General features: G+C 41.1%; 1 pseudogene; it reads right to left on the bottom strand.

Annotated features, from left to right (window-relative positions):
* LOC148543025 (uncharacterized) overlaps positions 1-25,699 on the bottom strand; it is a 36,255-nt pseudogene extending 10,556 nt beyond the window's left edge.
* Positions 25,700-26,141: the final 442 nt, after the last annotated feature.

Below are 26,141 nucleotides of genomic sequence, written 5' to 3'. Positions count from 1 at the left end.
GACAATGATATAAAATATATTTTGTGGACAGGAGTTTGTCTGATTGCTATAATGTTATTGGGCATATTAATGTGATCCTGAGTGGTGTAATTTTTACAGTAAGTCTTATTTGTTCATTAGAATTCATGATAAAAGAAAATAAAAATGTATTCTTCTAGTTTATTTATTTTTAAATATTCTCATGAATTTACCAGACAATACAATCACAAACACAATGCGCATGCCACATAACAACTAAATGGGATCTATTTGAGATTGTAGATGTGTGTTATGACTAAACTTTCTGGAAGTGACATCACTGACACTGGTGGAAGGGTTTAGATTTCAGACCAACTGTCATTAACTGACAAAAATGGTATTATTTATATCAGCACTTGATTTTATTATATAGATGTAAATATTTAAATTAGAAGCACTTTCATTGTGTTTGCAGAATACACAAAATAATATAGTGCACTAAATTCCATATAAGATGTCTAATCAGTACAAAGGACTCTATATTGAGATATTGCGCAATAACGTGGCAGTTACATTTCAAGTTGGATACATATTAAGTTATGTATTTAGGAGCTACAAATATGCTTTAAATTAACATTAGATAAAACATTATTGGTTGATTCTAGGCTAAATGTCAGTTTATTTTTTTACAATAGTCTAACAATACCATGCAATGTCTATTTGCTATACGCATAGCCAGCAAGATATTATCAAGTATAAAATGTGTGGTATCTCAATTAAAAAGCACTATTGACACCTTCAATATCCAGTTCAGTTTGGTTTTAATTCACAAAGAGGATACTATAGATATGGAAGATTGTATGGAAGGGCAGCTAAATGTAAAAGGTAGATGAAAGCTCTTAATTATGGAGGCACATTCTACCTCAGCTCTAAATTGCAGTGTGAAAATAAGGCTACATAGGGCCAAATGTAATAGGTTGAGAGTTTAGAAAATGTGAGAGTTTAGCAGTAATCTCTTACATTGGTCGAGTTTTGTTTTCAAAATGGGGAAATATTTGGATGAGAGTTTAAATCATGAGAGTTTTTTGAGTCTAAAAACATGTGAGTTTGTATGTCCTTGGACTCTATTGCATTGGATGAGTTTAAAAAGTGTGAAAGTTTAGTGCTAAACACTTATATTTTCAAAACTCTCATCCTATTACATTAGTCCTTAGTGTTTGTGTTGTGTGCAATGTAAAAAGCAGGAAGTATTTTCCCTGTGTACAAACTAAAATTTGGAATTGTACCACTTATGTCGCAACATGTTTTCTCCAGGTGCAAATTTGCACTCAAGCTGCATACTGTATGCTCCTAACTCTAAATCAGGCCCAGAATGATCCTGTTTTCCTGTACAAAAAAATCTATTCAGAGCATGCAATACAAAGGACACACTTAGCTCTTTTCTAAAGCTCTGTCAGGTGTACAACAATTACAAAACACAGACATAATTTATATTTTGTTTTTGAAGCTCTTTTGTATTGTTTAACTAAATGTGGGGAACATAATTAGGTGCGATTATCTGGCAAACATGAGTAAGTGCAGCTGTATACCGCACTTATGATACTTCTGAACTTGTAGATTTTTGTTCTCAGCCTCGGGTGTGGATTAACAGACAGTAAAAAGGTTGACTGGGACAAAATGTCAACAAGGACAAAAGGTCAACACACTAAAGGTCGAAATGTAAAAAGTCAACTGGTACAAATGGTTGGCAGGGTCAAAATGTTGACAAAAAAGTGGTTGCCACAAAAATGGTCAACACATGATTTCTTTTGTTTTTTAGCTCTAATCTTCACCCTTTATAGGGCTGCGAGCAAAAATGTGTGAGTCTGGCTTGAGTCTAAGCCACAAGGGGGAGACTTCTAATGCTGTTGCCATTTACACACCATGGCAACAGCAGCTCACCCCCCTCACATGCAGGTGCAAGATGATCACACCTAATTGAATTCACCCATATATGTTGATGCAACAATGAAAGTAACATCATGATTTACAACTAAAGCTGAATACACACGTAAAGATTTTCTGTCCAACCATACAACTAGTTGATTGGTTGGAATGAAAATCTGGTAACGTATGGGAGTAACTGATGATCAGCAATTTGCTCCTAAATGCCAGAAAACAGATGAAAGACAAGTTTGTTAAATGTTTGATCTAAACAATTTGTTCAAACAACAGTTTTTGTCCATTTTCCGGCATTTAGGAGCAAACTGCTGATTTGTTATTTGCTTTCATACCTTACCAGATTTTCATTCCAACCAATCAACTAGTTGGATGGTTGGACAGAAAATCTTTATGTGTGTATGCACCTTTACATTGACCTAAACCTTCTTGTTTCTTTTCTTTTTTCTTTTTCTTTTCTTTTTTTAATATATATAGGCTTTAAAAATGTATTACTTTCTACAAATGCTGATGAACCACTAAACATTGTAAATTAATGTTACTTAAATGTGTACACATCTACAAATACAATAATGTAGTTTCATCTTGGATAAAAGATTTCCTGTAAGACACAATTTCTTTTGAATTCAGAAAAAAAGAATAAATAGAACATTGTCTATACTGAATACAAAACATTTTTTTTCTTTAAAGATGTCATTTATGTTCCTGACTGTTTGAATGCTATACAGACAATCTTTGTTTCTTAGAATCATGCTACATTACATTCTTATGATTCATTAACCTTAGAGAAGTTTCACTGACTGCTAATATCTGTTGTTGCTATGAGACAATTAACCATGGAAATAGAAGCTGAGTTATTATTTGATTTATGTTCAATATAAACACTTTTCCTGGCTCAGCCACATAACATTGCGAAGACATTGATGGAGAAAGCAGGCACTTGTCTGTGTATCTGTTTATAATATCTCTATCAGTTTGCAGTTGGCTCATTTACTAATGCAATCACAAAAGCAGTATGTCGGTGAAATATTAACTATTCCACTCATAATAGTCTCTGATCTTGCTGCATAACAATATATGATTTTGCTTTGTCTTTAGTTGAGTCTAGTAAAACATCAACATATACTGTTGAATCGATTCTTTTTTTTCTAACAAGATCAACCAGTGAGGATTGCTATGTAAAATGAATGCAGCATTTTTTGCTGAGAGAAATGACTTAATTCTGGAAAATAATATGCTATTTACTCTTAATAAATAAAACTAGCTGATAGTTCCTCTAATGATGGATACACACACTCATATACATCTGGATTTATTTTACTTTTTATCTTCTTTTTTTCTGAGTTTAAAGTATATATATATATATATATATATATATATAAGGATCCAGTCGGTCCGGCACTCCCATGTCCCGTTGTGTGTAATGGCCTGCGTGCCCTCCTCGGAATGGAATGATAGAATGCAGAGTAAACAGGCAGCACTGCAGGACTTTTTCCATAAGCAAAGTTTAATGCCAACATTTCAGGGCCTCACGCCTCTTTGTCAAGGTTACATACAAAGAATAAAACATGTGTTCCTACCTTATGTAGATCACCCTCGTGCTTGAATGGTGCCTGTGGAGACCCGCGCTTCCGCACTCTGCAGGGCACATCCCACATTTGTGACGTACACAGCTGTCGGCTTCCCCGGTTGCCTGGGTTACCGTTGTGTCTCGTCTCTAGGAGTTATTAGTATTGTGATGTGAACCTCCACCAGTACTTGCTAGCAATATTGCTAAGTACAAATAACAACCAGACTGTATTGAAAAAATTAAAAAACAGTACATAAAAGGTGAAGGGATCTAGATACCTGGAAGACAGGGTTTAGAGGCATGGGAGAAACAAATAAAGGGCTGACAATGAGACCATCATGATACATATTAAAGACAAATGATGGATTACTGTATGAACAGATGTAATAAGTATATAGGTAACATGTGAAAGATTAGATATGACCTGATTAAATACTAAGAGCTGCTGTCCAATTTGATATATATTAAAAAGTATTCCAACAGATCTTGTCATTCAGGCCTTTCGGTGAGATTGTGTTCATTTCCATAATCCACTTGGCTTCAAGTCACAGTAGCCATCTTTCTCTGTCTCCTCCTCTTAATCTATGATCTATGATTTTGTGTTTTAAAGCTGCCAGGGGATGTTTTTGTTCGGAGAAGTGGCGTGCCACTTGTTGTTCGCTGCTTTTTCCTAGTAGTGCAGACCTTATAGCCGTTCGATGTAAAGCCATCCTTTCCCTCATGGTTCTAATGGTTTTGCCAATGTAGGTCAATCCGCAAGGACATATTATGATGTATATAATGAATGATGATGTACATGTTAATATATGATTGATTTTATAATTTTTGTTATTATGTGGATTTTTGAAGTCCCCTCCTATTAACATATTTTGACACATGGTACATTTTAGACACTTGTAACATCCATTAGGCTTAGTGAGGAATTTAGATTTATCTAAACTGTGTATAGATTGCATACGTCCATAACGCAAATTAAGGTGTCTTCAGGTACTGTGCCAATTTGTTTTAGCTGAAGTAAAAAGGACATTGTGTCTTTAAATGTGGTTCGCTGCTTGGAAACAAAAGGTTGCAAAATGATGTCTAAGAACTGTGAGATTGGCTGATATATGGAGTTTTTGGCCGATATGAGGGATGCAAAGGTGTCTATTACAAATAAACAAATTGTAACCTCAGTATACAGCAAAACCACAGACAAGAATAATCTGCTTCTTGCTTCAAGCTTTCATCCAGTGCCACTGAAGAGGAGTCTCCCCAGGTCTCAAATGCTGAGAGTTGCCCGAATAACCAGCAATCCGGAGGAAAGAGAGGGAGCGCTGGACGACATCATCACCAAATTCAGCAATAGGGGCTATGATTCCAGTTTACTTAAAAAACAAAAATTGGAAATCTTGAAAATGAATAGAGACCAGCTATTACAACCAACAAATTAACAAGTAAAACCAGTAATCACTTGGAAACAAAAATATTCCATCTCTAGTCCAGTGATACAACATGCTAGTAAGGCATTGTGGCCAATCCTTGCAACAGACAAAGACCTCCCTTGTTTTAGAGGTAGACGACCTATGACTTTTTTCCTTAGAGGACGCAATATAAGAGATACCATAGTACATGCGGACAAATAAATCTAAATTCCTCACTAAGCCTAATGGATGTTACAAGTGTCTAAAATGTACCATGTGTCAAAATATGTTAATAGGAGGGGACTTCAAAAATCCACATAATAACAAAAATTATAAAATCAATCATATATTAACATGTACATCATCATTCATTATATACATCATAATATGTCCTTTCGGATTGACCTACATTGGCAAAACCATTAGAACCATGAGGGAAAGGATGGCTTTACATCAAATGGCTATAAGGTCTGCACTACTAGGAAAAAGCAGCAAACAACCCGTGGCACGCCAATTCTCCGAACAAAAACATCCCCTGGCAGCATTAAAACACAAAATCATAGATCACGTCCCGCTAACATTAAGAGGAGGAGACAGGGAAAGATGGCTACTGCAACTTGAAGCCAAGTGGATTATGGAATTGAACACCATCTCACCGAAAGGCCTGAATGACAAGATCTGTTGGAATACTTTTTAATATATCAAATTGGACAGCCGCTCTTAGTATTTAATCAGGTCATATCTAATCTCTCACATGTTACCTATATACTTATTACATCTGTTCATACAGTAATCCATCATTTGTCTTTAATATGTATCATGATGGTCTCATCGTCAGTCCTTTATTTGTTTCTCTCGTGCCTCTAAACCCTGTATTCCAGGTATCTAGATCCCTTCACCTTTTATGTACTGTTTTTTAATTTTTTCAATACAGTCTGGTTGTTATTTGTACTTAGCAATATTGCTAGCAAGTACTGGTGGTGGTTCACATCACAATACTAATAACTCCTAGAGATGAGACACAATGGTAACCCAGGCAACCGGGGAAGCTGACAGCTGTGTACGTCACAAGTGTGGGACGCGCCCTGCAGAGTGCAGGAGCGCAGGTCTCCACAGGCACCATTCAAGCACGAGGGTGATCTACATAAGGTAGGAACACATGTTGTATTCTTTGTATGTAACCTTGACAAAGGGGCGTGAGGCCCTGAAATGTTGGCATTAAACTTTGCTTATGGAAAAAGTCCTGCAGTGCCGCCCGTTTTCTCTGCATTATATATATATATATATATATATAAACATAAGGAAAGATTCCTGCACTCACGTCTAATTCAGATGTTTAAGTGACAGAAAGCTGGGGTGTTCCACTTGGACATCTCTATCCATACGAATATATAAAGTTGATACCACACACAAAAGCATGGCGAGTGCCCTTACATACCTGCTTTTGTGTGTGGTATCAACTATATATATATATATATATATATATATTTATATGTAAATATAAATAGGTTTACTTTACTGATTGTTTGACTGTTTCGTTTTAGTTGTTTTTTTTCTTCAATTAGTAATTATTGAGTGATAATAATAACTAATAACTAATAAAGGAATGGTCTGACGCTGCTTTGGGGTAAAAAAGTATGTACTGCAGATGAAAATAAATCTATAACTAATGTTTCTCATGTGTTATGGAATGTGCCAATAGTCAAAAACACAATTATGGTTGACAGGCATATGGGATGCTTCAGATTGTTCACTTTTATATCACCTAAAATAAAATGGGTGCCAAGAAAATTAAATAAGATGTTTATTGATGTAAAAGAATAATTGATTACTCTCCCAGAATCAGGTCTTAAAATAAGGATTATTTTTAGAACCGCACGGATATTGTCAAGCAGCTCATCAACTCCCGCTCCCCCCCCAAAAAAAAGCGTTTGCATGCAGAGAAAATATGGGCCGATTTTGCATGTAGCACATAATAAAGCTTTGTTTTACACTGAAATTTATAACAGAGCTAGGTAGGAATCGAATATGCCCTTCCCAACTCTGCATCTCTTTAATAACGGTTACAGGACTTTTTTCAGGCTGCACCCACCCTGTGGAATGCCATTCCATGCACAATAAGACTTTCCAATAGTTTCCAAACATTCAAGCGTTCTCTGAAAACTCACCTCTTCAGACAAGCTTATCAGATTCCAGGACCACCCACCTAACCTTTTATAGCTCCCTATCTAACTCTCTTCTTATAGTAAACACCTATCACATCTTCTCTTTCTTCAATTTAACATTCTCCTAACCCTAGACCAACTTTCCAGTGTATTTTTAGATTCACTTTCTGCCTGTGTGTGAGGCTTACGCGAGCTACTGCAGAGTAAGGAGGAGAAGCCAGGCAACACCCGCGGACCCAGCTCCACCATACAGGGTTAAAGGTAAGAGCTGGATGAGGGGAGGCAGATACATTTGGGGAGTGGGGGCTGATGGCACTACTATGGAAGGGGAGACAAAGACATGGGGAGTAGGAGCTCAGGGAGCTGAGGATACTGCTATGGGGAGGGGGAGATATATGCATGTGGGGGCTGATGACACTACTATGATAGGGGGAGACAAAGACATGGGGAATAGTGGCTCAGGGAGCTGATTATACTGCTATGGGGGAGGGGTTGGTAGATATATGTGGGGGATGATGACACTGTTATGGGAGGGAGGCAGAGACAAGGGCATGTGGGAGCTCAGGGCTGAGGATACTGCTATTGAGAGAGGGCAGAAGGCAGAAACATAGGGAGTGGGGGCTCAGGGTATTTATGACACTGCTTTGGGGGGGAGGGGAGAGATATTGGAAGTGGGGCCCAGGGGGATATGACACTGCTATAGGCATTGATGGACTCCATCATCCACATTGGTAAGAAGGGACCCAGTGTGTGCACTAGTGATGATGATGGTCACCAGCATAGAAGGGGGTAGGAAGTAACAACAAGGTGCTACCATTCTACTGTGATGTGCAACAACAGCCTACATGGGTGTCCATTAAACTTATATGCAGCAGGTGGGGTGTAGGGGTATGCCTATACTGAATGATGGGTACTAATTGTGCTGTGCTGGCTGAGGGGTGATGGGTGCTGTGGTGTGTTGCTGTGCACGGGGTGCTGTGCTGTGAGGGGTGCTGTGCTGGTAGAGGTGCTGGGGAGGGGTGAGGTGTACTGTGCTGAGTGAGGGGTGCTGGGTGATTGGCGCTCTGTTGAGTGATGTGTGCTGTGCAGTGAGGGAAGAGGAGTGTTGCATGGGTAGAATTTACCCTATAGAATGCCTTCTGTGGTGGGGCTATAAGGAACTTTCCCCTAAAACCTGTCCCTCTTTTCTTTAGTTATAGCAGTGTGCTGCAAGGGGAGAACCTGGGATTTTCTGCTGGGGTCACCAGAGAAAATATTGCCTAGGTCACCAAATTGGTTAGGGCCGGATCTGCCCACAATGCATAACATAGCATAGCTTACATGCTAGATTTCCCACTAACCTCATGAGCAGGATGAACAGCTGCTGTTACCACCAGGAGGGCTGCAAGAGGGTCTGCTTGCAGTTATTTGCACTAAACTCATGGCTAGGTGAAGCCTTATGGCCGGGGTGAAATTAGTAGTAAGGCCCCTCTATATATTGAATGAGGTGTCCATGGGGTTGTGGCAGCCCAGCAAGGTGTATGTGAGTGCCATTGATACCCAATGTTTATCAACTCTGCCTGGTCTGAGAGCTTGCAGTGGTATCCCTGTTCATCTAGGCCAACAGGGGATCTAATATTCCCAGGGGGCTTTGACTCCGCTGATCACCTCATAGGGCTTTAAATAGATCTGCCTCTCTTTTTTTTCATATTCCTGCTTCTCTATATTTATTACTGCATCTATTTATCACAGCACTGGATCTCTTTATAATAGCTCTGCATCTCTTTACTACTGCTCTCACTCAATCATCACACCACTGTATCACTTCCCCTCAGACTTTGGGGTTTGTCTGCTGCCTTAGCCTTCCCTCACTTACAGTTTCTCCTATTTTGAGGCTACCTTATTAGTTTAACAACACTGCCTTTGTAGGAACCCTCCATTTACTGGCTGCTAATGGCTCTTGTATGTGTGGATTTCTCCCCCTCTTTAATAGTAATGCAAGGATCTAACTCCATCTCTCCATAATTGGGCTCATGTCATGGGTGATTCTCTCCTCTACATATATGGGCTCTATGCTCCTACTTTGAGTGGTATTTCACAACATGTTTTTGGATGACTCTCTCTCTCTTCATCAGTTTAGGATTCCAGGGGACCCCAGGAACTCCTCCCCTTCTCTCTGGGGCTTTGGCTAAGATGCCCACACCATTTTAAATAACTGGAATCACAGGAGCTCTGTATCTCACTCTACGCCATGTTCTCTAACTGTACAAGTTATACAGAGCTGTATCACTCCAACACCGTCTGTTACTCAACCCAGATCACACAGAGGGCCTGATTTAGACCCGCTCACGAGTGCGGAGCGCTCACAAGCGGGTCGATGGTGCCCAAGTGCGCATGTGCACGACAGAGGCGGCTCCGTCATGCGCATACTCGAGACCCGAATAATGACAGACAAGCCGTCGTTATGGGTCTCGCAATAAAGGGGGCGTGCTGTCGATGGTGATTGACAGCACGCCCCCTTTTGGTGGGCATGCCGGGGGCGTGGCTGCCCAGATGTAGGCATTCCCATGGGAACACCTACCATCTGGGGCCGGCCCCACTGATATCACTAGTGATGTCAGTGGGAGTGCTTTTGGCTCTGATAGAGCCAAAAGCACAACTAGGCTTGCGGCAGCGAGACCCTACCACAGGGTCTCGTCGCAAGCCCGATGGTCACCCACAGCTATGCGAGCGGCCAGGCGGCTGCTCCAAAATGAAGGAGGGATGGCCCTGATTCAGAGCGAGCACTCTGTCAGAGCATCCGGCCCTGAATCAGGGCCAGAGTGCACTGTATTACTCTGCCTACTGTAAAAAAGGATACTTGAAAGAATGGTCAAATTATAACCCTAAAGTTAGTGAGTGTATTTGAGAAAGGTCAAAATTAAAAACATATTCATGTTGCGAAATTGTATCAAATTGTGTATTTTGTTGTCGACACTGGAACTAGTTAAATGACCCTGTTAGTCTGGACTAACTTCAGATAAATCTCATAATCAGCTAAGTGTCAGTCAACTATTCTGTATATGTTTTATATTACAACTATGTAACTTTTAAAGTTGGTGTGCAGCTATCTGTGAATCATATTTCTCACCCAATTATCTTTTTAGTTGCTTGCTATATACTAAAGTCTGGGCTGGAGTAGTAAGAGGTGGTGCCAATAACATTGATGACACATTTATTTGAGCACTATCATCAGTGGTGGATTTTACCTATGGGCTGTGATCCCGCCGACTCCCCCAGTAAAATCTACCACTTCAGTGAGCCAGTTGCAGTCTGTGACTACACTGGCTATAGTGTGACTGGCAGTGGCTTCCCATTGGAAGTGCCACCTGCCAGTCACACAAAGGACAGGCAGCTCTACCGGAAAGTGTCTCATCCCCCTCGGACTGCCAGTCTGGGCTGTAATTAGCAGAGAGCAGCTCCAGTGGAAGACACTGCTCTGTCTTTCAGGCAGCCCTATACCACCCATGTGCATGCGTTGGTCCCAGCACCTGCCAGATTCATTGCGAAGGTGTTGTTACCAGGCCAGCCATGGCAAGACCAGCAGAGGTGACACTCAGGTAAGAGCCGCTGCTGACTATTACCTTTGCTCTCAGGGCCTGATTCATATTTGGGAATAGAGTAATATAGAGCAAGTAACTGTGTGTACCTAGGCAAACCATGGTGCAGTGCAAGGAGTGCATATGCATAATTTTTTTTTGCATGTTGGGTAAATAGTGACTGCTATTGCATGTAGCCCACACATGCTAGACAGCTTTATTTTCACACTTCAATTTAGATTTCAGTTTGGACACACCCTTCCCAAATCTAAATCTCTCTGCACATTTTATATCTGCCCTACCTGCAGTGCAACATGGTTTTTACCAAGATGCACAGCTATACCCCTTTCACCCTGGTTTTTGCACATGAATGCAGGTTTTTACTATGTGTGAAAGCAAACATCCTTGGCTGAGGTCCTGGGTCCACAATCCTGCTCTGTGCTCCATGAAATTGCCAGTTTGATAGACAATTTCCTGGGTCTTATATCTGAAAGGGATATTACTTGCTCTTTCTTACTCTGTTCCCAAATCTGAATCAGATCCTCAGTGCAGGTATTTATGAAGGACAAAACAGTTAAGACACACAGCAACATCTTTGTTTGGTGGTGATGGGCACCTTAAATTGCACAGGATTGCATAGATTCCCTCCAGAACACATAGGCGTGCAGAGAAAAATAATGAGAAATACATTCTTAAGTAATGATTAGGCACAACATAATTTATAGGGCAGTGCATAAACAAGATACAGGGGCTTATGTAGTAAAAAACTTACACCTCAAAATTATATTGTGTAGTTTATGTAATAGGGTGCGATCTGCAATTGCTGCAGGAACTCATGCGAATCTTCCCATATTTTTAAAGCAGCAATCATTTTAAAGGCAAACCCAGCTTGGTTTTGCCTCTTATATTATGCTTTAAAAATACGGGAAGACTCGAAGGAGTTCTTGCAGCAGCTGCAGATCACACCCTATTACATAAACTCCACAATATCATTTTGAGGTGTGAGTTTTTTTAAATGAGATAAAGGGGTGAAGACAAAACAATTTTAGGGCATTATTTACTTTGCTAAAGGGCAAACAGCGATTTTCGCACCTAAAATACAATTGACAGCTGAGAAAAATCGTGTTTAGTTCTTTGATTCTAAAGATATTCAATTTGTAGTTGCACATTGGTGGAGAAAAATACCTTTAGGTAGCTAATGTAAAAAACAAATAATTCTATTACACAAATGTACCATATATAAGGGAGATTAAAATGAGCAGAAGTTTTAGAAAAACTAAAAAAATGGATACAATATATAGTGTGAGTCTAACTAGTAGGAACATTGTGATAAATATGACATTTGCACAGTGTATATCTTTGAATTTCCAGTCTCTTCATAAACATAGGAGCACTTTTAGTTTGCAGAGTAATAGTGAACACAGACTAAATGTGCTTCTTAAAAGAACCTGGAGGCACCAGTGTGAGGGTCTATAATTATTTGTAAAGTGTTTAATAAAGCAAAGGATTCATCAGTACTTATGAGAAAAAGCTATTTCCCTTTCCACAAAAATCTTGAGATTGAACCTGCAGCTGATACAGAGGAACAGCTGACAAATCCCAAAATGGAACACTAAGTTTGGACTCTGTGAAGACAAGACAGAGTGAAGACCCTCTGACACATCTTATGTGCTGTTAACCAATTATATGTATAGTTTGCTGTTAACCATTTTTGGCAAATGCTTGTAACACAGCAGTATTCTTGAACTTATAAAAGGCAGCTCAAAGAGGATGTACCTCAGAGTTGTGTTGAATTCATCACAGTGTGTGCTGAGTTTTTCTGATCTCCCCAGCTGGCTGGATAAAACAAGAGCATAGTTTCTCATACCTTGGGCCAAGGGTAGGAAGCCTCATTACCCCAATATTTCCTGGGGGCTTGTCTGGGATCCCCAACTGCCTTTCCAGTACTGACCAATGAACACCAGAAACTTTGGAACCGCAGAAGCAAATTCCGATTGTTGAGTATTGAATAACAAATGCGCATTTGCTCATTCAATGCTCTCTTCTGCACTTCCTAATTAGTACTGTGTGGTTCAATATGGATGGGCTAATCAGGGATCTATGAATAATATATTGTATGACAAACCTGCTCTTTTAAAGTATAAGTTGTCTTGTCTTGAAGATGAGTGAAAGGAGTATGATAGTATGTGTGCTAACTATGAGATGTATATAAAGGAACCAGATCTTTTAATAATAAACCAAAGACTTCACTTCTCATCTACAATTAGAGGCTTGTCCTGTCTTTTGAGAGGTTTGACCCCTGGGTTGAGACATTCACTGATCTCCTTGCTCTCATAGTAGCTGTAAAAAGTGATACCTAGTGCCTAAACATGGTAAAAGTGTTTAGGGGTGCAGAGAAAGGTGCCCATTAAGTCGGGATAGTGTCCTTTGCATTTCCTTGATGGTACCCCTAGGGGCACCTGGGGCCGGAGGGTTGTACATGTTATTCATCTGTGAAGCATGCCAGAAGGGTTAGAACAGTGGGTCATAATCTGTGTGAGTGTTGTAGTGACATTGGGAATACTGTATTGTCTCTGGAAATTAAGGACAGGGATAACAGGTCTCCAGAGTCTGATATATGAACCACATATAACTAAAGTGTGAGGGGTGTACTTGTGTAGTGATCTTACAGAAAACCAGATCATTTATAAGTCCTGATCTAATAGCTGTAGTAAATAAAAAGGATCCTTCTGGTATATACTTGCCTCATAGGGTGTCAACATATTTGGCTACCAGGATAGGGCAGGATTGGGCTGGACTAATAATTTAGTTACCCAGTAATTTGTGCAGGGACAGTTCAGTATTAGCCTGTCCAGTTATTATGGGGTTGCCAATTGATAGCCATTTGAAGCTGATAAGACAGGTATTGTTGTATGTTTACTCAGTAGGAACCCAGAATTAAATAATAAGTTGTAAGTGTTCTTTTGAATAAAATAAAGATTCCTCAGAGGATTCAGGAAAGACTAGGAGCCAGTAACCCACAATGGGGGCTCAGGGAAGTAAAGACATGGCAAAAGAAATACCATGTGCTCCCGTGGATCTATTTGAATCCAGGGAGGGGAAAAGTGCACCTAAAGATATTCAAAATATACTGCAGATAGCAGAGTTGCCCAATGTGTGTTCCCTAGATCCTGTAAGAAACCTTTGCATAAAAAACAGGGCTTGGATAGAGTGTAAGAAAGTAGGCAAGCAAGTACAGGCTTGGTTAAAGGTAGCCAAAGAAACACATAAAGAACAGGAGGCAAAACACAAAACACTGAGTTTATGGAAGATTGTGGTCCAAATACTGTGAGGCCTGTCCCAGTGACCCCTTTTGTTAATCAACAGGAATCACTAACAGCCCCTGATTTAAACCCAAAGTACTAAAGTTTGGCTCCATTTACCACACCAGTAAGGGATGGCAGGAAATGCTCAGTATGTGGTAAATGTGTACCTAATGATAACACTAATTGCTTATTTTGTGGGAATCAAGTGCCCTGGCCAGGGGAACCCTGTGATCAACAAGGCTTAACCAGATCACCTTATTATCCCTCACCTCCACACTTATCACCTGTTACACCACCAGCTCCTCCATTGCCTTATGCAGGAGGAATGTCAGCCCTATTCACATACAAGGTTGGTCAGGCAACTTAATGCCTTGGATGGTTAATAAAAACAGACACAAGACATGGGTGTGCAAGAAGCAAGCCACAAGCAATAATGATGAACCTTGTAGCTGTGAACACTGGGGGTGAACAGATATACTTTCAGAAAGGCACAGGCCCACACCCCTACCAAAACACATCTGTATAGGCTTATCCTATAACTACACAGGAGGTGTTTGAGCCAGATCTCCAGAATGCAGCAGTTATGATAAGAGCAAGAACCCAAAATCAATATAGACCCTGGACTGCAGCAGAGATGAATGATATTGTAAATTAAGCCCCAGACACCAGAAAGAATCCAGTGGCTCTCCATAGATATGTAGAGAGAGATTAGTATCCATTTGGGGAGCTACTTGGGGAGATTTGGAGGAAATATGTAGGATTACAGTGGGAACAGGCAGCCTGACAGAAATACTAGCTCTGCTAAAAGGTAAAGCAGGAGTAGTGGCAGTCCCAGGTGCAGATAACAGAAAAACTCCTGAGTCAGGAACACTTTTTGTTACTAGGTTAAGGAGGTGGTGTGAGCAGCTACATCAATGTATGCCTGCTGTGCCTGCAGGCAGGCATATAGTGGGACAGTCAGTGAAGGATTATTATGATCAAACACATAATAGGGGATTCCAAGATAATAATCCTACCCATGAGTGGTTGATTTGAACTGATTTCTTGGGAGGCTTACTTGAAAATTTGGGAGTGGGACTATATCAAAAGAGACCAGAAGCAGGAACTATGACACTTCCAGATGTACTGGATGTCTTAAGAGCTATAGAAGATCAAAATGAAGAAAGGAAAAGGAAAGTAAGAGAGAAAGGTCAGGTACTGAGAGTGACAGTCCATTTGATGCAGGATGGTCCCTATAATGAACCAAAGCCTAGACAGACCAGAGATAATAGGAAAATATCACTAGAAGAAGCAAAAAGGAGAGGGCTTTCTTAAAGCAGGTCACATGAAAAGGGATTGTCAGAAATATAAGGAATGGGCAGAGAAAGGCAGCAATTTGGCGTAGGGGTTCAAACAGTGCATAGCCCATAGGGAATAGGCCATCCAGTTTCTGGTCCCCCACAATCCACTATTAATACCTTAGGTCCCAATAGAATAATACAATTGACACTACCTGGGGGGGGACAAATTGACTGTATAATAGATACTGGTGCAAGCCATACCATTTTAAGAGCAGAAGATGTTCCAAAGAAGTATGTAACAAATCAGACAATTCCTGGAACAGTACTAATAGGACATACCATTTCCTTACATTTAACTCCATAAAAGCTGCAGTGGGGTCAGAAGAAATTAAAGTCCCTTTAGAATAACTGACCTCCACATCCTGTCCAGTTAATTTATTTGGAGCATATATTCTTAATGTATTACAAGCTACCATTGAGTACAGGGATGTTAATGTAATCCTGAAAGGGGCAGGATCTTCATTGTCAGCTAGCAGCAGCAATAGATAGATAGAAGTGATGGTCCCTGACTGGCTTTCAGGAGTCCCTGAAAATTGTGGTCTAATGGTAAAACAGATGTGGGATTACTGGATGTACAACCGGTTAAACTCACCTTAAAACCAGGTGTAGTGCCAGTAAAGATTAAACAATACCCACTGACAAGAGATCAAGAAGAGGCCATACAGCAGCAGATTGCTGCATATCAGGAAAAAGGGGTTATAAGAGAATGCAGGTCCCCATGGAGCACCCCAATATTTCCAGTGAAAAAGAATGCGGGGGCAGATTGTAAACAGGAATACTGGATGGTGCATGATCTAAGAGAGGTAAACAAATGGTTGGTGGTGGACCTACCTATAGTGCCTAATCCACACACCTTGCTAAACCAAATACCAGCAACAGCAAATCATCACAGTAATTGACTTAGCTAATGCATTATTTTCTGTACCTCTTACATCAGAGTGTCAGCTCTATTTAGCTTTTACAAGTATGGGCAAACAGTATTGCTGGATTAGATTACCCCAAGGAGGTGCAACCTAACCATCTGCATTTACAGAGGCTATGTCCACTGCAAGGATGGAGATCACAGTTTGAGACCACCCAGTTGTTGCAGTACATGGATGATTGCTTCTACTGTATGTGCAGATACAGAGGGACAAAAAGAAAAATTGCAAACAGCTCAAGCACAAGTAAGGACATTGTATTTCTCAAGGTACATGACATTTGACACAAGATAGGATATCAGCTATACAGAAAGTACCAGAGCCCATTACCACCAGGCAACTCAGAGCATTTCTAGGAATAATTGGGTATTGCAGGGAATGGATTACCAATACATCTCTCATAATGCAGCCCCTCTATGATGCATTGACAGATACAAAAGACAAAACAGTAACATTAACATCAGAACAGAAGGAAGCTTTTATGCAGATAAAACCTGGAGTTACACAAGCACCTGCCCTAGGATTACCCAGATATGATAGACCTTTTATGCTATTCTGTCATGAAACACAAGGACATGCTCAAGGGGTATTAGTGCAGGAACATGGTAGTAAACAAAGGCCCTTGGCATATTATTAGTGCAGCTTGATATTATAATCAAAGGAGCACCCTCTTGTATAAGAGTAGTAGCTGCTGCAGCTGTAGCTATGCTTTAAGACAAGGCAGCAGATTTAGTGCTGGACCACTCATTGATAACACAGGTTCGCAACTTAGTAACTTAAATACTTAAACAGGCCACATCTAAGCATCTTTCTGCAGCCATGTTAACCAAGTATGAGGTAGCCCTATTAAGCCCTACCAATGTGACCATTAAGAGGTGCACAGTGTTGAATCTTGCTACATTGCTTCCAATGCAGGATTCCAAAGAGGTGAATAGTGAGGGAGGCATACATACACCTGTTGACAAAATATCAGGTAATGGCAATAAGGAACACAACAGTGAGGATTATGTGGGGGATAATGTACTGCAAATACAGTTAGATAATAATACAAATCAAATTATTGTGAACATGATTGTCTTGAACTTATGAAAATGGAAATGAAGAAAAAAGAGAATGTGAAAGATGTTCCCTTATCTAATCCAAACTGAGAATTGTTTGTAGATGGCTCTAGATATTAACATGAAGGGTCCCCAAGAACAGGGTATGCAGTCACTACCTTAGGTGAGGTATTGATTCAGCAACCACTCCCACCTTCCTGCTTAGCACAGGAAGCAGAGTTGAGGGCACTTGCTGAGGCATGTACAATGGCTGAAAATCAGACAGCAAACATTTACACTGACTCCAGGTACACCTGGGGTGTGGCCCATGATTTTGGGCCTATTTGGAACAGTAGAGATTTTATAGGCTCGGCTGGTAAACCCATTAAGCATGCTGAGCTCATTAGATCATTGTTTGCAGACTTACATCTTCCAAATAGAGTAGCCATTTTAAAGGTGCAAGCACACACCAAGGAGAAAACAGCCTAGGCCAAGGGGAATGCCAAAGCAGATGCTGCAGCTAAGTAAGCTGCCCTGTTACCTATCCAAGCCATCTATGGTATAGAAACAGACACAAAGAAAGACCACATGGACATACAGACATTACACCAGTTTCAAAAACAAGAGAATGAGAAAATCAAAGGCTGGGAAAATGAGGGAACCGCTTGTGTTAATATATATTGTGCTAAGGCCACCAGGTGGTGCCTCCCAAGGGCTCTGTGTCCCGTGATGACCCAGATGGCTCATGGTCCAGTGCATAATTCAAAGGAGGCCATGGTTAACATGGTGCTCCAGCACTGGATAGCAATAGGCTTTAATGCAGCAGCTACAGTGTATGTAGCATCATGCCAAGTGTGTGGGAAACACAATCCAGGACAGACAGTAAAAGTACCACAAAGGCATACACCAAAGCCATTATACCCATTTCAGAGGCTGCAGATAGACTTTATTCAGTTGCCTAAGGTGGGGACATATGAGTACGCCCTCATCTGTACAGATCTCTTCTCTAATTGGCCAGAGGCTTGGCCAGTTGCTAAAGCCCTTGCAAAAACAACAGCCAAGAAATTAATAAGTGTAATAATTTGCAGATATGGGATACCAGAAACTATAGAGTCTGATAGAGGGTCACACTTTACAAAATAAATTATGCAGCATATTATGAAGGATATGGGCATTGAAAAAGCATTTCACACCCCTTATAGGCCTCCGGTCAGTGGGCATGTAGAGAGAATTAATGGTACCCTCAAACTAAAGATACAAAAGATGATGGCACAGACAGGCAAGACATGGGTGGACTGTCTGCCCATAGCTTTATATTCAGTAAGAACCACACCCAGTAAGAAACATAAGTTGTCACCTTATGAGATATTATTCTTAGGACCTCCTAAGACAGGGTGTTATTTCCCCCAACAGTTGCAGCACAATTATGCAGATTTAACAGACTATGTAGCTACTCTTTGTACTCAAGTGAATAACATCCATTCTTTAGTTTTCTCCTCCCTTCCAGACCCAGAATTGGTACCTGGTGTACATTCATTGGAACCGGGGCGATTGGGTATACACTAAGAGACATGTCAGAAAGTCTCTTGAGCTAAGATTTGATGGTCCACATCAGGTTCTGTTGACTACAGCAGTGAAAATTGGAGGAAGCACGTGGATACACACCTCACATTGCAAGAAACTGATAGCCAAGATTGAACAACCATCATGAATCCTTTCTGTGTAATAGTGTTGGCTATACTTAGTCTACCGGTATGGCACACACACATGGGACAACAGGAGAACAAATAGAGTACTCTAGGGTAGTCTATGGTAACCAGACTTACCTGTTACATAGATTTAATGTAACCTGGTCAGGAGGTTCAATATATATAAAAAGTTTGGGAAAATATAATATAAGGCATCTCTATTGGGTACTGAGGGAGCATGATAATATTACTATCATAAGTGGAATAAAAATTAAGTGTTGTATTGATTAGTTTATGGGTTTTAAGGGAATTATGAAAATGTGTACACAGGGTATTCAGTGTGTCAATAGTACAGACCCTGGTATATGCTTAGGAAGCCAAACAACTATAGAAAGAGGTGTAGTGCTAGTTTGCACTAATGCCATGCAATTACCAAATAATTCAGTAATGATGACAAGGATGTACATCTTAAATAATAAGCCCATTATAAGGAATGACTCACTAGTTAAAGTTCCCTCCACTTGTGTAAATGTGAGTACCAAAAGACAAACCACTATATTAAGATTTAATATTTCTTTCCCCCCCAGATCCAAAATGCTATAACATGCAGAAGAGAGAATGGTATGCTACATTGCTAAGAGCATCAGGTACAGGTATATGGTTACTTAAAAGTATAGATATAGAAACTTTATCCAGCAAAATGAGTAATGCAGGAGAATATATAAAAATATTAGGTACAATGCAAGCTACATGGATGCCTACAGTATTTACCGCATTACAGGCCAGTATATCTTGGGAAATGAATATTTACAGGTGTTCAATAGCACATTGTTTAGCACATTTTACCTATCAACAACTGTTTCAAAACTGTTAAATTGGTCTGAATGTTACCTCAGAACCATGCATCAACATATATAAAAGGTCAAAGCACAAACACAGTTAATGACAGGTAACGAACAAATATACAGAAGGATGTTTAATATATCTTCCTTGTTTTGGATTCAAATTCAGGGCAAGAAGATTTTGTATACTGACAACTGTTGCACGAGTGTAGTTCATATTTACAATGTCACACAGAGACAGGTGATGATTGAAGTTTTTAATCTTGTGGACAACTACTAGAGGCACTGAGTTGTGGACTCCCCATATGAGAGGTACACACATAGACACCAGTAAAAGGACACATGACTTATCCCTATGTACTGATACCGATGATGGATTAGTATGTCCTCAGCAAACACAGCTATATGAGCCTTGTAAGTTAGAACATCCAACCAGTGTATGCAACTGGGAATTGCATGATAAAAAGGTGGATATGTTTTTATAGGTAGAGCCTCAGGTTGTATGCCTAGTCACATATAATATGAATACAACTTCCCTCTATAATTTACCAAATCCTTTTTCTGGATGCTTATTTAACGTTACACACCTCAGGTGGAAGAACACTACTTATGTGTTCTATGCAAAGAGACAAGAAGATGTACAGTTTGAATTTCAGGTGACTAAGATACCTCCCCATAACCTTATAGTTAACCTCCAAAGTATCATTAATGCCATTAATAATACAAAAAAACTTGCTCACCACTTGCAGAAAGTAAACTATTTTGCCCATCATGCACAAATGCAGACAGTTGTAGAAACCACACAACTAAAATACAATACAATACAATATAATCACAGATAACTCACCTTCAGTCAATAGGATGTTTAGTGGTCTCAATCAACCAGTAATAGTTATAATTATTGTATTAATTTTGCACATTCTGTGGAATTGCTATCTGTCTTATAGTTTTTGGAAAATGGTAAATAAGGCATCTGCACTGGTAGGAACTCTCTTTGTCACACAGAAGAAGTGTACTTCCGAGTGGAAAAAGTGTAAGTGGTTAGAGTGTGAAAAAATTACATTGATCACAGTTGAGAAGATATGTGTTTTCTGTAGTACTGAAACCCCTCTTTCTAGGGAAAGATGAGCCAGGATTCTTGGTATTCTAGTAATGAATTATGCTTGCATCTACTTGCATACCATCATTAGGGTGACTATGGAAGTAATATAGTTACTATAGAAATGCCATGACTCCAATAAGGGAGGGATATTATGTTTTAATAAAAAGAGGGGATTGTGAGGGTCTATAATAATTTGTAGGGTGTTTAATAAAGCATAAGATTCATCAGTACAAAGCTATTTCCCTTTACACAAAAATCATGAGATCGTAACAGCAGCTGATACAGAGGAACAGCTGGCAACTCCAGAAATAGAAAACTAGGGGGTAAATTTACTATAGTGAGAGATTTTAGAAGTGAGTTTTAGAAGATATGTTGCCCATAGCAACCAATCAGATTCTACTTATCATTTAACTTGCACCTTCTAGAAGATTTTAGCTAGAATCTGATTGGTTGCTATGGGCAACATCACTTCTAAAACTCACTTCTAAAAACTCTCACTTTAGTAAATTTACCCCTAAGTTTGGACTCTATGAATACAAGACAGAGTGAAGACCCTCTGACACATCTTATGTGCTGTTAACCAATTATATGTATAGTTTTCTGTTGACCATTTTTGGCAAATGCTTGTAACACAGCAGTTTTCTTGAACTTATAAAAGGCAGCTCAAAGAGGATGTACCTCAGAGTTGAGTTGAATTCATCACAGTGTGTGCTGAGTTTTTCTCAACTCCCCAGCCGGCTGGATAATACAAGAGCACAGTTTCTCATACCGTGGTCCACGGGTAGGAAACCTCATTACCAAACACCAGTGAAAACAAAGGCATTTTTATGTATGTATCCAGTCTGCCAAGGCAGCAGAGTGGGCATCCTCTTATCCCCCAACTGCACCTTTAGCATTATCCCACCTGAGCCCTCCCTTTCTTTCTCCAACTTTGAGGTACACTCTATCCATCTCTTTTTCCCATTCATCTCCATGTTGCAGTCATCTACTGTCCCCCAGGCTCCTCCACCCAATTCCTTGACAACTTTGCTGCCTGGCTTCCCCACTTCCTCTCTGCTAACCTTCCCTCCATAATCCTTGGTAACTTTAACATCTTATTGACATCATTAATCCTGCATCCACCAATTTTCTTGCCCTCTCCTCCTCCTTTGGACTTTCTCAATGAACCTCCACCGCTACCCACTGTCTGGTCCACTCCCTTGACCTTGTCTTCACCCATCTGTGTACTCTCACTGACTTCTCCAACTCTCCCTTCCCACTCTCTGACCACCATCTGCTTTCCTTCTTTTTCTCAACTTCTCCACTCCTCCCCTCACCCAAAGCCACCATCACAAGATGCAATCTTGAGACTCTTGACCCTTTTGTCCTGTCCTCATCACTTGATACTCTCCTCTCTCCTCTATCAACCATGGCCTGCCCTAATCAGGCAGCCTCCTTCTACAACATCACCCTCACTTCTGCACTTGACTCTGTTGCCCCATCTCCTCTGCCCCCCTCCATCAGTCCAATCCCCAACCCTGGCACTCCAAACTGACCTGGTATCTCCAAAAGTGCTCACGCACAGCCAAGCACCTCTGGAGGAAATCTCGCTCTCTGGCAGACTTCCTTCAATTCAAGTTTGTAGTCTCTTCATACAACTCAGCCCTCTCCCTTGCCAAGCAATCTTTCTTCCAGTCACTCATCACCTCTCAGTCCTCCTATCCCCGCTGTTTTTTTGGTACTTTCAACACTCTGCTTCGTCCCCCCCCTCCACCCCTCCCATCCTCCCTCACTGCATTTGACTTTGCCTCCTTCTTCTCTTCCAAAATTGAGGCAATTCATCACAGAATTTCCTTTAATCTCTTTGCTGCAACCCTGCCTCCCCCACCATCTGTACGTCCCGGCCATCCCACCTTGTGCTCCTTCAGCCCCACCATGGGCAATGAGGTCAACTCCCTCATCTTGTCCTCTCCCCCTTCCACCTGCCCCCTTGACTGCCTCCCTTCTCACCTTCTATACTTCCTTTCCTCCACTGCCTGCTCCCACCTTGCTCACCTTTTCAACTTATCTCTCTCCATCGGCATCTTTCCCTCCTCATTCAAACATGCTCTTGTCACACCTATTCTTAAAAAACCCAATCTCGACCCGTCCTCACCTGGCTATTACCGCCCCATTTTCTCTTCTCCCTTTTGCCTCCAAAGTACTTGAGCAGCTTGTCTACAGCCACATCACCAGCTATCTCTCTGACAACTCCATCCTTGATCCTCTTCAATTTGGCTTTCGCCCACTTCACTCCACTGAAACTGCCCTGGCCAAAGTCTGACCTGCTTACAGCGAAATCCATGGGCCACTTTTCTCTGTTCATCCTCCTGGACCTCTCTGCAGCCTTCGACACCATGGATCATACTCTCCTCCTCCGCACCCTTCAGACCTTTGGCATCTCTAGCACCATCCATGCCTGGTTCACCTCTTACCTCACCAACCGCTCCTTCTCTGTGTCTGCCTCTGGCTCCACCTCCCCCCTTCCACCCTTCCCATTGGTGTCCTGCAGGGTTCTGTCCTGGGCCCGCTGCTCTTCTCCCTGTACACCTTTACACTAGGAGAACTCATCAGCTCCTTCGGCCTCCAATACCACCTCTTTGCCGATGACATGCAACTATACCTCTCCTTTCTGGAGCTCTCCCCTTCTGTCCAAACTCAGGTATCCAGCTGCCTCTCTGCCATCTCTCCCTGGATGTCCGAGCACTCTCTGAAGCTCAACATGGACAAAACCGAACTCATCATATTTCCCCCTAAGAGACTCTCAACTCCATCCAATCTCACTATCACTGTTGACAACACCATCATCTCCCCTGTCCCCCAACTTCACTGTTTGGGTGTCATACTTGACTCCACACTCTTCTTCACCCCCCACATTCAATCTCCTGCACAATCCTGTCGGTTCCAGCTATGCAACATCACTCGCATTACGCCTTTCCTCTCCCAGAATGCTACCAAACTGATTATTCATTCATTAATCATTTCTCGGCTTGACTACTGCAACCTTCTCCTTACTGGCCTCCCACATTGCCATCTTGCCCCCCGCCAGTCTGTTCTCATAGCTGCAGCTAGATTTATCTTCCTCTCCCGCCATTCCACTTCTGCTGCTTCCCTCTGCCAAAACCTTCACTGGCTCCCATTCCCCTTCAGAATCCTCTTCAAACTCCTCACCTTCACATACAAGGCCCTCTCTAACTCTACTGCTCCCTACATCTCCAACCTCATCTCCTTACACACTCCCTCCCACTCACTCCTGTCTGCTAATGACTGTTACCTCTCCTCCACCCTGGTTACTTCATCTCATGCTCATGTCCAAGATTTTGCCTGTGCAGCCCCCCTCCACTGGAATGAGCTTCCTCACTTGATCAGGCTCTCCCTGACCTTGCAGAGCTGCAAACATGCACTGAAAACCCACCTGTTCACCAAAGCTTACCCTTCCACCACATAACCATGTTACCAGGTCTCTGTCCCTCCCGCCTCAGCCATCTCTACCTTTCTTACTTCCTGCTCTCAAGTCCCCCTCTACACACTCATGCCTCATGTCATCTGTCTGTCTCCCCTCTCCCCTAGATTGTAAGCTCCTAGGAGCAGGGTCCTCCTCGCCACTGTCTCACAGCCTTCTTCTCTAGCACTTCTATGACAGCCTTCACCTTCAGAGCTGTACCGTGTATACTGTGTACTGAGTATAGTGTTGCTAATTGTTACTTGTGTTCTGTTTATATTTTGGTTACTGTATTGTAATGTAATGTAATGTTCTGTGTACCCTTTACTGTATGTACGGCACTGTGGACCACTTGTTGCACCCTATAAATAAAATGTAATAATAATAATAAAAAAGTAGATCTATTGTTATATTTAAAGAGGCAGAATCATAACAGAAGGGAACAGTGGTAAAGCTGCTGAGAGATTTAGGACAGGATATTTAAAGCATCACATATGGTGGTACATGCCACCACTTATTGGGTACATACTAATGTTAATTATGCCAGTATGTACTTAGAAATGTGATTAAGGTCACAAAGGACAGCTCTCCAGATAAGAGCTGTCCTTTGTGAAAGCTAGATGCTAGAGGGACTTCTGGGTTTATTACCTAGAAGTCCCTCTGTGCATGCGCAGAATGGCATGCGCCACAGAGGAGACGCTGAGATGGATGCAATTAGATTCCTCTCAAAAGAAACCCAATAAGAAGCCCATAGGTTTTTATTGGGTAAGGCCATCTAAAGATTTTGTCCAAGCTCTGGAATGTATCACATTCTTGAACTTGGTACATATGGAAATGTGGCCAAAACTCCAAAAACAGCATTTTCTGAGTTTTGCCTGCATTTTTATGCTTAGTACATCCCACCCTTTATCTTGTTTGGGAAAGATTACCATTTTTGGAAATAATGTATAGATGTATTTTTATTCTCAATGGTAAACTTACTAAGAATCGTATTTTGCCCATGTTTGACCATGTTTAAACATGGATCGGATTGAGCAAACACAGGAGTTTTTTAAAAATATATACAGGAACTTAGTATGCTCCCGTGTTTTCCGATGGTGCATGTATCCAAATTAGTTTACCATATTTTTCTGCTGAAATCACTAATATGGCTGTTTTGGTAGATGACCATCTTTGTTATTTGCAGCCGCATTCATGTATATATGAGAGTGCACGTACTCAGACATTTCTGATTGGTGGAAAGTGTCCTATGTGGGAGTGTAATTCCAGACTTAGAAATATGCCCAAAACTGTCCATACCTTGTGGGTTTACTGAGTGAAGTAAGGAGAGGTAGTTGGAGTTTGGTGAGTTGTTGGTGGATTTGGTGTTGAAGCGATTTCTGAGTGTTGTATTGTGTGTGTAAGTTGTCTTGTCCATTATGTTCTCTTATTATTTATTAGTCTGATTAATTTTGTGGTCTTTGTTCACTTAATTTAAAGTCTTTGTCAGTCTTTGTGTGACTGTGTGTTTGTAGTGTATTGGGAGTTTTGGAGTGTGTTTGTTTGTCTTGAATTTTCAGTGTTTTTTGTAATTGTTCTCTAATAACATGTCAGGGTCAGAGGTTAATGAGGTGGAAGGTGTTGTAGTCTAGGATCCTCAGTCTTCTGATGAGGGTAGTGCTGGTGCACCCAGGACACGTACCATGACCAAGACTGGATGCTTGGTAAAATTTTCTTCTGGTGAAAACATGGCAATGGTGAGAGAGGTTATGAAGCATCACCATCAGCTTTTTGGGCATGAGAGAGCTTGGGTCAGAACCCGTAATTAGAATGCAATATGACAAAAGGTGGTGGCGGCAGTTAATGCTGGGGGTCATGTG

Source organism: Taudactylus pleione, unplaced genomic scaffold (assembly GCF_031769625.1).
Source record: "Taudactylus pleione unplaced genomic scaffold, aTauple2 ptg000006l, whole genome shotgun sequence".
Taxonomy (NCBI): Eukaryota; Metazoa; Chordata; class Amphibia; order Anura; family Myobatrachidae; genus Taudactylus; species Taudactylus pleione.
Note: the sequence above shows the minus strand (reverse complement) of the source record. Positions and strands in the feature narration are given on the sequence as shown.